Here is a 13,902-nt window from a genome sequence, read left to right on the forward strand (position 1 = left end):
TGCCCAGCTTTGAAGCTGACCCTGCATTGTTTTCTATACAAGCAACACTTGCAAAAACTAAGTTTACAAGTTTTTACCTTATCAAGCAGATTGCGTCTGTGAAGCTCTTGCAGACCTTTTTCACTCATATGGCCAAGGCGTAAATGCCATAGAGTAATGCTATCAGTACCTGAATCCAAAGTCACAGCTGCTCCACCTGTAATTGTATTCCCTGCCAATATATACAAATTTCCTTGACGTTTTCCCTTCATGACAACCATGGCCCCTTTGACAATTTTTAGGACCCCAACCGTTGCTGTGAAAGTAAAACCATTTGAGTCAAGTGTACCCAAAGAAATTAAATTTTTCTTTAGGTCAGGGACTTGCCGCACATCACCTAGTGTTCTTACAGTACCATTAAACATTTTAATTTTAATGGTACCAATTCCAACAATTTTGCAAACTGCATCATTGCCCATAAGGACAGTTCCTCCATTATAGGGTTTGTAAGTATCAAACCATTCCCTATATGGACACATGTGATAAGAACATCCAGAATCCAGTATCCATTTGTGAGAAAGATAATTCATACTTGTTGTTACTGATAATAAATTACCATTACCATCACAAGTATCTTGTGCAATGCCCGCTTGCTCTGAATTGGTGGACTTTCCTTTTTCCTCCAGATCTCGCTTTCTTTGCCTGTAGTCCTTCTTTAAGTGTCCCTCCTTTTGGCAATAGTAGCACTTGTACTTTCCTCCATTCCTCACTTTTGATTGTGAGCGTGGTCTCCCTCTGTTTCCAGAGATTCTATTGTTGCTTCTCCCACGCTGGTGGTTTGGTTCACCTTTGGCTACCAATCCTTCTGCTTGAGGACCGTTTCCCGGCTTCCTGAGCGTCTCGGTCTCCAAGAGAGCTACTGTCACCTCCTCAACACTGAGAGTATCTTTTCCAACCAAAATTGTAGTTACAAGTGTATCAAAAGAAGATGGAAGAGAAGCCAAGAGCAGAATTGCTCTATCCTCCTCATTAATTTCCACCTCAACATTTAACAGTTGGGTAATAGTTTTGTTAAAAACATTGAGATGATCCATAATATTTGTTCCTTCATCCATATGTAATTGATATAATTGTTTTTTCAGAAACAATTTATTTGTGAGCGACCTTGACATATAAAGTTTTTCCAACTTTTTCCATAACCCCGGAGCAGAAGTTTCATTCAAAAAATTGTATTTTACCTCAACTGCGAGACATAGGTGGATGGAGCTCACGACCTTCATCTCAAGTTCCTCCCAATCTTCCTTTGACATAGAATCTGGCTTAGTACCAGTCAGTGCTTTGATCAGCCCTTGTTGCACCAAAATATCTTTAACCGTGCTTTGCCACAGGCTAAAGTTATTTTTTTCCATCAAAGGACTCCACCTTGAATTTGCCCATGGAGATGCCTTTTCCTGTCATCGATCGTACTGCTGTTAACAGTATTAGGAATAGTCCTAACTGTTCCTCCCGAGCCGAACCTGGTTGCTCTGATACCACTTGTTGGGATTCTTGCAGCAATTTAGTTAGTACAAATGACAAGAAAAATTAAAGTAAATAAATAAAGCACACAAACACAACACAGAGATATACGTGGTTCCCTCTTAACTTGAGGTACGTCCACGGAGCGTGTTCCGATCTTTCTTTACCATTGAGAAATATTGAGAATAACAGTACAAGCTAAAACCACTCGTGTTTAATATCCCAAACCCGAGCTCTTAAACCCTTGTACACCCCTCTTAACTTACCCTCTCAAATACCAGTAAAGAGAACTCTCTCTATAGCTTGTAGAGAATGATTTTTCGGATTGCCTCAATGCATTGATCTGATGCATATTTATAGGCACTTGAACTCAATGGCAAATTTGTGAATATCATGGCACTTGTAATGCCAAGTCAAAGTCTTCCTTATTTTTAGTTCAATGTCTCCTGCACTACTGTTGCAATTTCAGCTGTGCATTAATGTGCAATCTGAAGATTGCTTCCTTGCTTTCAAATAAGGCTGCACCACCCATCTGTATATAGCTACCTAGCTATGGCTTGCTACTAGATGAATTAAATTGAGCCCCACCAAGTGTGGCTTGGCTGCCACCGTCCAACAGAATTTGATTGGCATGATTTGTTATTTCATGAGACACATGATCCATCTCAGCTAAGCTTGTCTGGTGATTCTTTTATTACCAAATTTGGAGTCTACATATATGTATATGTAGTTGCTCATTTAGTAGCTAGGGAAGTAGCTCTCAATCTCCTCCTTACCTACAAACCTACACATTTTGTAAGTAAAGTACCTTAATATTGTTATGTTGTCGGAACTTAATTGATTTCTGTATTTATAAAATTATTTTTAGGATTGAGATAAATTTAATATTTGGATGAGAAGATGTAGAGAAATGAATTTGAAAAAAGAAAAAATGAGATTAGACAACTAAGGCAACTAAGGGAAAATTTGAAAAATGAATTGATAAAATGAGATTAGAAAATAAAAAATAAGATTAAATGACTTTCTTGGAATATCACAATAAACCCCTCCCAAATTAAAATGCACATAAAAATGGGAAATACATTGCGGGTGTGTTATTTTGGGGGTGGGATTGGGTATTCGTTAAAGCACTCGCAGGGGTTTTGTGAAATTGATAGTAACAAAACCCACTCTCCCAATCTCGCTAAAATCACAGACTTAGCTTTCAAAAGGAATCTGATTTGATCCCAACTCTCTTGGCCGTTGTTGACTCAGAGATGCTGAAGATGATTTGGAGAGTGCTTCTTGTTTCAGCGACAGAGGTATCCCTTGTTTTCAATCTAGCTCTAGTTTTGTTTTCTTCAACAATTACTCAGTCTTGTTTCATTCTCAATCCTCAAAGCCAAGCAAAGCTAAAAACACCCAGCTAGGGCAGCTTGTGAGAGACCCACCTGAATTCACTAATCTTAAGGATGCTTTGCATTTGTTCAATACGATGTTTCAAATGCGTCCTCTGCCTTCGGTTTTCCGTTTCACTCAAATATTGGGTCAAGTTGCGAAGTTGAAACATTATTCGGCAGTCATCTCTTCTTATAAGCTAATGGGTCTGCTGCGAATTGTTCCTGATGTTTATATTCTAAATTCTTCAAATTTTCGCCATTTGAGCCAACTGGGTTGTAGTTTATCTGTCTTTGGAAAATTCTTCAAATTTGGTCTTGAACCAACCGTCGCTACCTTCAACACTATAATCAATGGCTTTCTTCTTGAAGATAGGGTTGCTGAGGCAGCAGGAATTTACAGAAAAATGGTGGATGGAGGTTGTAAGCCCAATGTGGTTACATATACACCTTAATAAGGGCCTTCTGCAAAATGGATAACAATGGTGCGGCTATTCAATTGCTTAGGAAGATGGAAGAAGGAGGCTGTAAGCCTAACGTAGTTATCTATAACACCATCATTGACAGTTTTGTAAGGACACACTATTAGCCGATGCATTCAACCTCTTCTCAGAAATGATTAGTAGGGGTATTGCCCCAAACGTCATTACCTACAACTCTTTAATCGATGGAGTTTGCAAATTAGGCAAGTGGGAGGAAGCTGCAAGATTGTTGAAGGAAATGGTGAGCAAAAATATCTTTCCAAATTAGGCAACTCTTTATTACTGTATCCACATAAGCATCAAATGTGGTCGATGACTATCATTTGTTTGGAAGATCCTATAAGTGTACAGAGGAATTTTCTTAATTATATTACATGTTGAAGTTGAACTAGTATAAGAGTTGCTAGTTCTGCAGTTCTTTATTCTGAAATTTTTTACAATTTAGTTGCTTTTTGCTGCAGGACAGGACTGGACCCCGCTCATGCTTATGAAATCCTAGGATATTGGATATGTGCTTCAGAAAGGGAGTGCAAAGGGAAAAACAGTTATAACCATTTTTACCAAGAAAGAAGATTGAAGAAGCTATGATTTATCGAGAGGTTTTTACGAGTCTTTGAAATATTTTTAGACTTGCTTCTCTGGTATTTTGTGGTGGCTGTGACAGTTTGCTGTTGTAGCAGAGGTTTTATGGTTTAAGTGGTTGAGAGTGCTTGTGGGTATGCAAAGGACGTGAGATTAGGCTTTATCTGGTATGGTTCTACTTTGTTGTCGAACAGAATGTTGCTGAAAAGTTTATATATAGGTTTGGTTTTCACTTGATAAACACAACTTATAGTTAGAGCAGAGTGTAACCTTGTATTTCAGTCAAATATGTTTTGAATCAAACAAATTCAATGATAACTGGTCACTTCTTTTACTAGTAAATAGAAAATGATGTTGCCACTGAAAAGATCAAAAGAATAGAGATTGTTCAAAATGAACAGGTGGGGTAAAGCTCATGCTTGTTAAATAATGCTTATCAAAATGCGTACTCACCCGCATCACCCTCATTTGCAATTTCAAGTATTTTGTATAGGGAACTACTTTCAATTTTGTCTTAATTTCCGGTATTCTCTTTGGTGGAATTTGTATTGTAAACTTGCTCCAATTAAAAACATTAGCAAAGGATAATGCATCACAGCCTGCATACATGACCTCGACCACCCTAGGACTAGCAACTTCAGACCCACTTGGACACTAGAAAAACTTATTGTCCCATTATTTGGTGGTAATTTTCCCCTCTGGAAGGTACTCATGGACTTGGATTTCATCATCTTTGTCCCTCCAATGCTTAAATTTTTTTTTTTTCCTGTTTCTCTATGAGCACCACCTGCGAAGAAGGCCATGATAGGACGGTTATCAGGCTGTTGGTCGAGACTCTTTGGACCTAGAGTTCCATCGGTTAAATTATAATTTGGTAACGAGACGTCTCTCCCGGGATGGAACCCGTCCGAAGTGTTAGCATTGCAGAGTACTCTGAAAAATTCTTGTAGAACTCAAAAGTCATCATCTATGATTTCTGGTGCCTGCAAAATCAAAGAAAAATAGGCTTATGAGTATGGAACAGTGTTGTATGCACCAGCATCCAAATAGGGAAAATAAACGCAGCCAAAATTGTGCAAGTTCATGTACTGGGAATTAACTTATTCCAAACTGCACTTGTCTAAAGACCCTAGGGCAGTTGCTACTGGAATAAGATCATTGGAGAGATGTGTGCCTCCAAACTATGGAAATGTGATCACTTAGCAGCAGCATGGTCTTCAACAAATTTCTCAGCTGCCAGATTTCTCTATAAATCCAACTGCTGGCAATAATAATCTAGTAAATGGTGGCAATTTGTGCTGGCTAGGATGTGAGAAGGTGGTTTGAGTCTTTGAGACTGGGTTTGTTAGACTTTAAACAAAACTTTGCAATAGTGCATAATGGATCAAGTGAAATAATCCACTTGTGTTTAATTTTGCTCATCAGTCATCACCTTTAACCATGTTGCCCCATTAGCATCTCACTCATGACTCATCAGTGATCACGCTATACATAATAGAGAATTTATTAGATACTTTTTAGCATACAATAAGATCGAAACAATCTTGTACAGAAATGTATAAGGATATAATTGGAACTATATGAATCAAAGAAATAACTCAAATCAAATTATAATTTGGCTAAAAAACAAATGAGAATCAGAAGAATATAGTTTTCAGGTTTTGCCTATTAATCTAATTTTGCAATCAAAGTAGAGCAGAATTTTTCTAGTGCCCATTATGAATTGTACGCACATAAGGACATAAGTTTAGCTTGTAACTTGTCCTGACATTAAATAATTATATCAATAATATTAAGAGATAATTAGAGTTAGATTTTTTAGAAAAACAAATTTTAGATGGAGACTGAGTGTTTTAAAATTTATAAGAAATTTTTTTTAATTTATAATAATTTAGGAGAAAATTCTTTTAATTCATAATAAAGTTCTTCCATAATTTGAAGGATATTTTCCCTCCTAAGGTGTAAAGTAGGTTTTGTAGAAGCTGTATATTAAGTTTTAATTTTGAGATTTTGGGCGGAGTCCAAAATTTTGGAGTTAAACCTAACATAAAACCGTTCAAGAAGAAAAATAAAAAGACTTAATTAAAAATTTTAAATTACTATCAATTTTAGTTTAAAAAAGACTTATAAAATAGACTGTACTCTAAACTTTCTATTTTAATAATCATATGAGCCATTTATTAATTATAGAGGTCCATATTAGAACATTTGATGGGGCACCAAGAATTAATATTATTATTGCAGATAATTTTTGGGGGCACGGACTACGGAGGCATATGTCTAGACTCTAGTAAGCCCATTCTCTTCTCTCTATGAACTGTGGAGCAGTCTGTATGTCAGTGTACCTGCTCTTTTACCACATGAATTTAGTTTGTGTGCCGCTGACCAACAAATTTATTAGTATTCATAACACTTTAATAAAAAATATATTCTTATTATAAATTTATAAGCTAATATAAATTAACTAAAAAGGACATATAATTAATTAAAAAACAAACCCACTCATCATGATCTCTATACCAAACATACTGGAATAATAAAAAAGAAACTCGATGAACTCACCTCCCCCTTCACCTCTTGCAATCAGAGAAACTCGATTACGAGAGACTGTGATACAGGTAGGCTCCAAATTCAGGATTTCAATAAGCCATTTGAGGATGGCATTGATTTCATCATGCTAAGAAATATTAAAACTAAGCATCTATAGCCTATACTGTATCTGTGTCAAAAAAAGAAAGTATTTGGCTCTTCATCACCATTTGCAACTTGTATTGTATTTTTGTCAATGGCACTGTAAGTGATTTAATTGACCAATCAAGCACACAGAGAACACTATGATTACTTCAAAAAGACAGTTCTCAAGCACACAAGAAAAAGAAGGGATGAATTGCAGAGAAAACGAAAAACAGAGAGAGAGGTTTTGGACGTAGCTAGCTTACTGCTCCAGCTATTTTGATATATCTGATTGTGTTAATGTTTGTGAAGCTTAGGAGCCAAGTTTAATCCTAGCCATACATGTGGCATTAGATTAGCCATTCATTAAAACAAGAGGACAAAACTTCCCCACAAGTTAAAAACAAAACAGTAAATTTAAACATAAAAAAATTCTGTCAAATGAAGCTTGAGCTAGTATTGGCAGAGAATAGCAAAGGCATTATATCAGTTTTTCATCTCTTGTGCATTAACAACACAGGAGGCCCAGGCCGACGACCTCGCCGATAAGGCACTCGGTGTTCTCGTATATTAGTTAATGCACCAATGCGTTTGATATCAGTTTTTCATCTCTTGGAATGATCTTATACACTTTCGTTAAAAGGATGCCAATTGATATCAAAATTTTTGGTTAGACTTATCCCTTCCGTCAAATTACCATCAATTACTCATGCAGTTCAGCCCAAGTTATTTCACCATCATAAATTTGATTAACTACTAGGCCAAAAGACATTTTTTGTCCTATACTATGGATGAGTCATACTTTGGTCCCATCATTTAAATTTGAATTTTTTAACAACTATGTTTCTATTAATGTTACAATTAAGTCCAATCCGTCAAAATTGTCTACTTCAAAGCCAATCAGGTGGTGCCATGTCGACATTTTTTGTCTCGGTTTTGACGGATTGGACCTGACACTAATGAAAACACGATCCTACAAACGTGCAAATTTAAATGACGGGATCAAAGTGCAACTTACCCCAAAGTATAGGGACCAAAAGTGACTTTACGCCTAACTATTATTATCACTATATACATGCTTGGACAAAAGGATGCCAATTACTTGCAGAAGCACTCCAATTTTTTATGATCGAGATTTAACAGATGTACATATCATGGGTATGATTCATGAGGGGTGGCAATGGCAGGTTCTTGAAGATTGCTGCCTATGGACATTTTGGAAGGGACGATGCTAACTTCACATGGGTGGTGGGTAGGTGAAGGGGTGGGGTGCTGGTTTGGTGGTGGGGTAAAGGTGTTGGATGGTTTTTGGTAAAATTGGGTGTGTGTTGGGTGTACATAGTAAGAATAGGCTTGACCTGTTTGTTGCGTTTGAGTAAGGGCATTTTGGAAAAAAGTGTTAGGTATGTTAATAAATTTTTATAATTTTAAATTTAATGTTGGGTATATACAGTATGTTGGGGATATTAATAGATTTGTTGGGTTTAAATAGCAGCACCCATTTAGTTTTGTTTCACTTACTTTTTGTATTAATTTCACTTTATTTGATTTCGTTAGTTCTGTAACTTTTGTTAATAGCTCCATTAATTTTGTCTACGTTTCATTTATGTGGCTTCGATGGGCCCATTCTTTACTTATATAAGATGCCATGTGAATAAAAAATATACTGAAGATGTCTAATATATTAAAACTTCAATAAGAAAAATTAAAGATTGAAGAACTTAAATAAAAACAAAACAAAATCAAAACCTCAATGCCACTCACTCAAACCGAAAAATAAATGTACCCCACTTGCAGCAACACCCACCACCTGTTGAAGATATTTTGAAGGCTAAAGAATAATATCTTATTGTTGAACCAAAAAGAAACGTTGACTGAAAGACTTCAACTTTTTAACTTAATTAACTAAAAGGAAAGTTCACAACTTAAATAGAAAAACAGAGCTTGGTCTGCAAGTAGCACTAACACCACTTAGCAGATTTTGTGGAACAACCCACGACACAACAACCTGAAAGCAAACATGGTTAACAACCTAACCATGACTCCTACAAATTAGGAATTCTCCTATGGACTAGGTTTGCCCTGCACCTAACTACAGCCCATAATGTTTATTGAACATAAATCTTAACACCCTCCCTTAAACTGATTTATGCAGAAACAGTTTAGGATTGAACTTCATCTTCACTCTTGTGCGAGTACCCTCCCTTGAACTTCATCTTCACTCTTGTGCGAGTACCCTCCCTTGAACTACGTTCTGCGATGAACAAATTCCAAGCAAGCTTCTGAGTTTTACAAACACTGGTTGTTTGAGAGGTTTAGTTAGGATATCAGCAACTTGATCTTCACTCCTACAAAACTCTAACTCAATCACACCATCCGTGCAAAGATTACGCAAGAAATGATAGCGAACATCTATGTGTTTGCTTCTTCCATGCATAACTGGATTCTTCGAAAGCTTTATAGCTGAGACATTATCACAAAATATGATTGTAGAACCTTGCTGCTGATGGTCAAGAACTTCAAGCATTCGTCTTAGCCAAATAGCTTGATAGGCACACGAAGCAGCTGCTACAAACTCAGCTTCAGTTGTTGAAAGTGTCACAATTTGCTGTTTTTTGGATGACCAAGAAATGGCACCTGAACTCATCAAAAACACATTTCCAGAAGTACTCTTCCGATCATCAATATCCCCTGCATAATCACTGTCAGTAAAACCAAAAAACTTGTTTTTTTACTCCTTTTATAAAGAATGCCATAATCAGATGTGCCCTTCAAATATCGAAAGATTCTTTTGGCTGCCTTGAGATGCATCTCAGTAGGAGTCTCCATATATCGGCTTATCATGCTCACAGAATGCATAATATCAGGCCTTGTTGAAGTCAGATACATCAGACTTCCAACTATTTGCTTGAAATAAGTGCTGTCAACTCTCTTGCCACCAAAATCTTTACACATCTTCAATCCTGTTTCTGCTGGTGTCCCAATTGGGTTGCAATTCAGCATATGAAATTTTTCCAACACTTCTTGAACATATTTCTTCTGACAAATAAAAATGCCAGCTTCTGATTGTACTACTTCTATGCCAAGATAGTAGTGCATCAGTCCTAAATCACTCATATCAAATTCTTTCATCATAGACTTCTTAAAGTCATCAAACATATCAACATCACTTCCAGTATAAATCAGATCATCAACATAAAGACACACGATAAGTATTTTACCTTCATTATCAAGCTTAACATACAAAGTATGTTCATATGGACACTTTTGGAAGCCTTGTTTGACAAAGTATGCATCTATGCGGCTGTACCAAGCTCGTGGTGCTTGTTTCAGCCCATAGAGTGCCTTTTTCAATCTAAGAACTTTTTTCTCCTTGCCTTGCTTCACAAATCCTGGAGGTTGATCTACAAACACCTGTTCTTGCAACTCACCATGTAGAAAGGCAGATTTCACATCTAATTGAAAAATAGGCCATGAGTTTTGTGCAGCTAAAGAGATTACCAAACGAATTGTGTCTTGCCTTGCAACTGGGGCAAACACCTCTTTGTAATCAACACCATATTTTTGCTTGTATCCTTTTGCTACCAAACGAGCCTTGTGCTTGTCAACCTCGCCTTTCTCATTCAATTTTGTTTTAAAAACCCACTTCACGCCAATAGTCTTCTGACCTTTAGGTAAATCAGTCAGCTCCCATGTATCATTCTTTTCAATGGACTTGCTTTCAGCATCCATTGCGTCTTGCCATTTTGTGTCTTCAACTGCTTCCTCAAATGTGAGAGGAGTAGAATCTGCAAACAAAGCAAAGTGTGCAGTGGTATCATCATCAGAGAGTTCATCTCCACTTACATAATCAATCATCCAAGCTGGTCTTTTTCTTGGACGTTGATTTTGAGGTGGCTGATCATTTGCAGGAGGTGGCTGATCATTTGACCTTGAATCACCAACTTAGGAATGAATTTTAATCGCAGCGGGCATTCATAGCTGAGAACATTTCTTGCATCTCCTTAAGAATTTTCTCTTGGCCAGTAGCCAGAGAACTCACGTCATTCTCTAAACGTCCCAACCTCTGCTCCTACATGCCTGGCTCTGATACCAACTTGTTACGTGCCAAAGTCACAGCCCGAGTAACTGGGCGATCTTGCAATGGAGGTGGGTCTGCAACTGCTTCAACTGCTTCAACTGCTACCAATTTGTGTCTTCAACTGCTTCCTCAAATGTGAGAGGAGTAGAATCTGCAAACAAAGCAAAGTGTGCAGTGGTATCATCATCAGAGAGTTCATCTCCACTTACATAATCAATCATCCAAGCTGGTCTTTTTCTTGGACGTTGATTTTGAGGTGGCTGATCATTTGCAGGAGGTGGCTGATCATTTACGTGCTTTTCCAACATGGGTCGTTCCCTCCAACCTGCAGCAAATGCACTTGTAGCCAAGGTCTTAAGTTTCGATATTGATGGAAATTTATGTGGTCCAAAAATACGAAAATTTCTATAGATAATTTAATTCAATAACTTTTTTTAAATTTACATTTCTAACCGTTTGATATTTTTCCAGACAAAAATACCCCTTATATATAAGGGTTTTTTTTTTTTTTTTTTTTTTTTTTTTTTTTTTTCATGTGTCGACCGCATTGTCTACAAAGTGCTATAGCACAACCATGTCGACCGAAAATTTCACATTGTCGACTGAAAATTGCACATTGTCGATCGAAAATTCAACATTGTTGACTGAAAACTCCACTGCAATTTTTGTATCTTCTTCTTCTTCTCCATTGAATCCAGATCTGGGGCAGTTGAGGGTGGGCATGTTTGCCGCTTGCAAATTCAATGGTGTAATTACTAGGAGATTCTTTTTAGGAGACAAACAATTTGTAATTATTGATATAAATATATATATTAATTACGAAAAAACCTCTCATAATTTTTATTAGAAGAAAAAAGAAAAGAAATTTAAAGAAAAAAAAATCCTTCCCAATCTGCAACATAGGCCATCGCGGGCGAGCGAGGCCAGCGAGCAGCGCGGGAGGGAAGGAGAGAAAGGCTGGTGTGGGATTCGGTGGTGTGAGGCATGCCGCCAGCGGTAGTGTGAGGCTGGTGCGAGACCTGCATGCAACATCATCCAAAAAGAAAAGCTGAGATCATATCTGGAGGGAGGGAGAAAAATCGGGGCAGTGGTTGGGTGAGGGAGGGAGGGAGGGAGGGAGGGAGGGAGGGCGCGGGTGGCGAGCGGAGCGGTTTCAGATCTGTGCGACTATCTGTTGGTTTCGGATCTGGTGGTTTCACAAAAATCAATAAAAACCCATGTTCGTGACATGGGTGACATATCTAGTGTTTCCTTGCTGCAACCTTCGACCATATGAGGGAGGGAAGGAGGGAGGGAGGGAGAGAGAGAGAGAAAAAAACAAAAAAAATTGGGATTTATATGAAAAAAGGTTAGAAATGTAAGTTTTGGAGGGAGGGGTTAAAAAAGCTTATCGTATATTAAAAAGGGTTATTGAATTAAATTACCCAATTTCTATGGATATTTTGAGGAAATATTGATATTGGTAAAAATTAAACAAAAACAGTGGAAATTGTGAGAAAATTTGGGAAATTTTGAATGAAACTTTAAGAGATGTTTATTTAATTAATTATCTACTAATTCTAAAAAAAAAAAAATTAATTAAACAGTGTTTTTAATATGAAATTGGATGATTATAATGCATATTTCAGACACTGTTACTTAGAAATTAATCACTAATTTTTGAAAGTTGATTGAATACACCTCTCTATGTATAAAGCCTTAATAAATTGGGGTTTTTAGAGATGTATATTAAGTATATATATGTAGACCTGACAATATTCTATCCGACCTGTTAACACGACACGAAACGACATGTATGAAAAATTCAGTGTGTGGGTTCAGGCTTATTGTGTGGACCCGTTAGTGACCCGTCAATTTTCATGTTGTGTTCGTGTTAACTCGTGAAACCTGAAATTCTTAAGTAGATCACTAAAACAAGTCTAGAGGGGGATGAATAGGCTATAACAAAAATTTATCCAATTTTAATTTTACTAAGTGGGTTAATTAAGTAGCGAATTAAATCAATATGAATCAATTAACAAAACATGACAATCACAAACAAACACAATGAACACAAAGATTTGTTGACAAGAAAAACCCTCAACTAGGAAAAATCGCAAGACCTAGTCCAGAGAAACAATCCACTATAAAAACCTGAAAAGATACATCCAGTGACTCGATCCAAATCCTAACTAGACTCCTTCTAGAAAGTAAACTGACCTCACGCCACCTGTAGCTCTTCGATCACAAGAATTTTGGAAATACCTTCTTGCCATTGCCCTAAAGACAAGAGCTCACGAACCTGGCTTCAATCTTGATATTCGAGTTCAATCTTTGATGGAGGATGGATGAATCAAGGTAATAGCTTGAATAGATTCACAAGGAACAATCTATTCAAACTATCTATCTTTATGCACGATGAACTATCATATATGATTAGTATTTATTCAAAGAGGATGTTCATAGAATTAATAAAAACCTCACACTAAACCCTAGAATGCACAATCTCTCCAAAGTATATAATATGTGTGAGCAAAAAGTAATTATGTGAAAGTCTCCTATTTATTTATATGATAATAAGACCTTATAGAATTAAGAAATAGGTCACAAGTCTTGTTTGGAAGAGTTAGAATTGAAAAAGGAGAGAAAATGTAGTTAAAAACGGAGAATTAAAAAACTTAAAATTACTGGTGAATAGTGAGGACCTGTCATGTCATGACAGGATCGGTCCTGTAGTGCAAAACTGAAAAAACCACCCTTATATCCTATAGGTGACAGGATCGGTCCTCTGGGACAAAATCTCAAAAACACATTTAACCTTGAAAAACATGTTTGCACTTTTAAAACCACTTTGTATGCAATTGAAACTAATCACCTAGGATGTATGGAAGGTTATCTAAGTCATCTTACCTTTCCTAAATAGATTGAACAATGAAACATGGCTTGATCAACGCTTCAAACTTTAACCTTGCTTCACTTCAATCTTCGATTATAGTGATCCTACTAACTACAAAGAGGCAATATCAAATATTAATTTGAACAAATGCCATGAGGCCATGCAATTCGAAATGGAGTCCATGTATAATAACCAAGTCTAGACTCTTGTTGATCCACTAACAAGTATAGTACCTATTGGCTGCAAATGGATTTTCAAGAGAAAGATAGGCTCAGATCGTAAAGTTGAGACCTATAAAGCAAGATTAGTTGCTAAAGTTATAAACAAATTGAAGGC

At 36.8% G+C, this 13,902-nt stretch overlaps 1 long non-coding RNA gene and 1 pseudogene across 1 annotated transcript; one reads left to right on the forward strand and one right to left on the reverse strand.

Annotated features, from left to right (window-relative positions):
* The first annotated feature begins 2,635 nt into the window (after positions 1 to 2,635).
* On the forward strand, positions 2,636 to 4,285 carry LOC147299635 (uncharacterized). The gene is made up of 2 exons (XR_015119987.1): positions 2,636 to 3,596; positions 3,817 to 4,285. It is a non-coding gene; the product is annotated as an uncharacterized LOC147299635 (long non-coding RNA).
* Positions 4,286 to 4,306: 21 nt separating this feature from the next.
* On the reverse strand, positions 4,307 to 8,650 carry LOC147299636 (putative glycosyltransferase At5g20260; annotated as a pseudogene).
* Between the last annotated feature and the right edge of the window lie 5,252 nt (positions 8,651 to 13,902).

The sequence above is a fragment of the Dryas octopetala genome, chromosome 1 (assembly GCF_963921425.1).
Source record: "Dryas octopetala chromosome 1, drDryOcto1.1, whole genome shotgun sequence".
NCBI lineage: Eukaryota > Viridiplantae > Streptophyta > Magnoliopsida > Rosales > Rosaceae > Dryas > Dryas octopetala.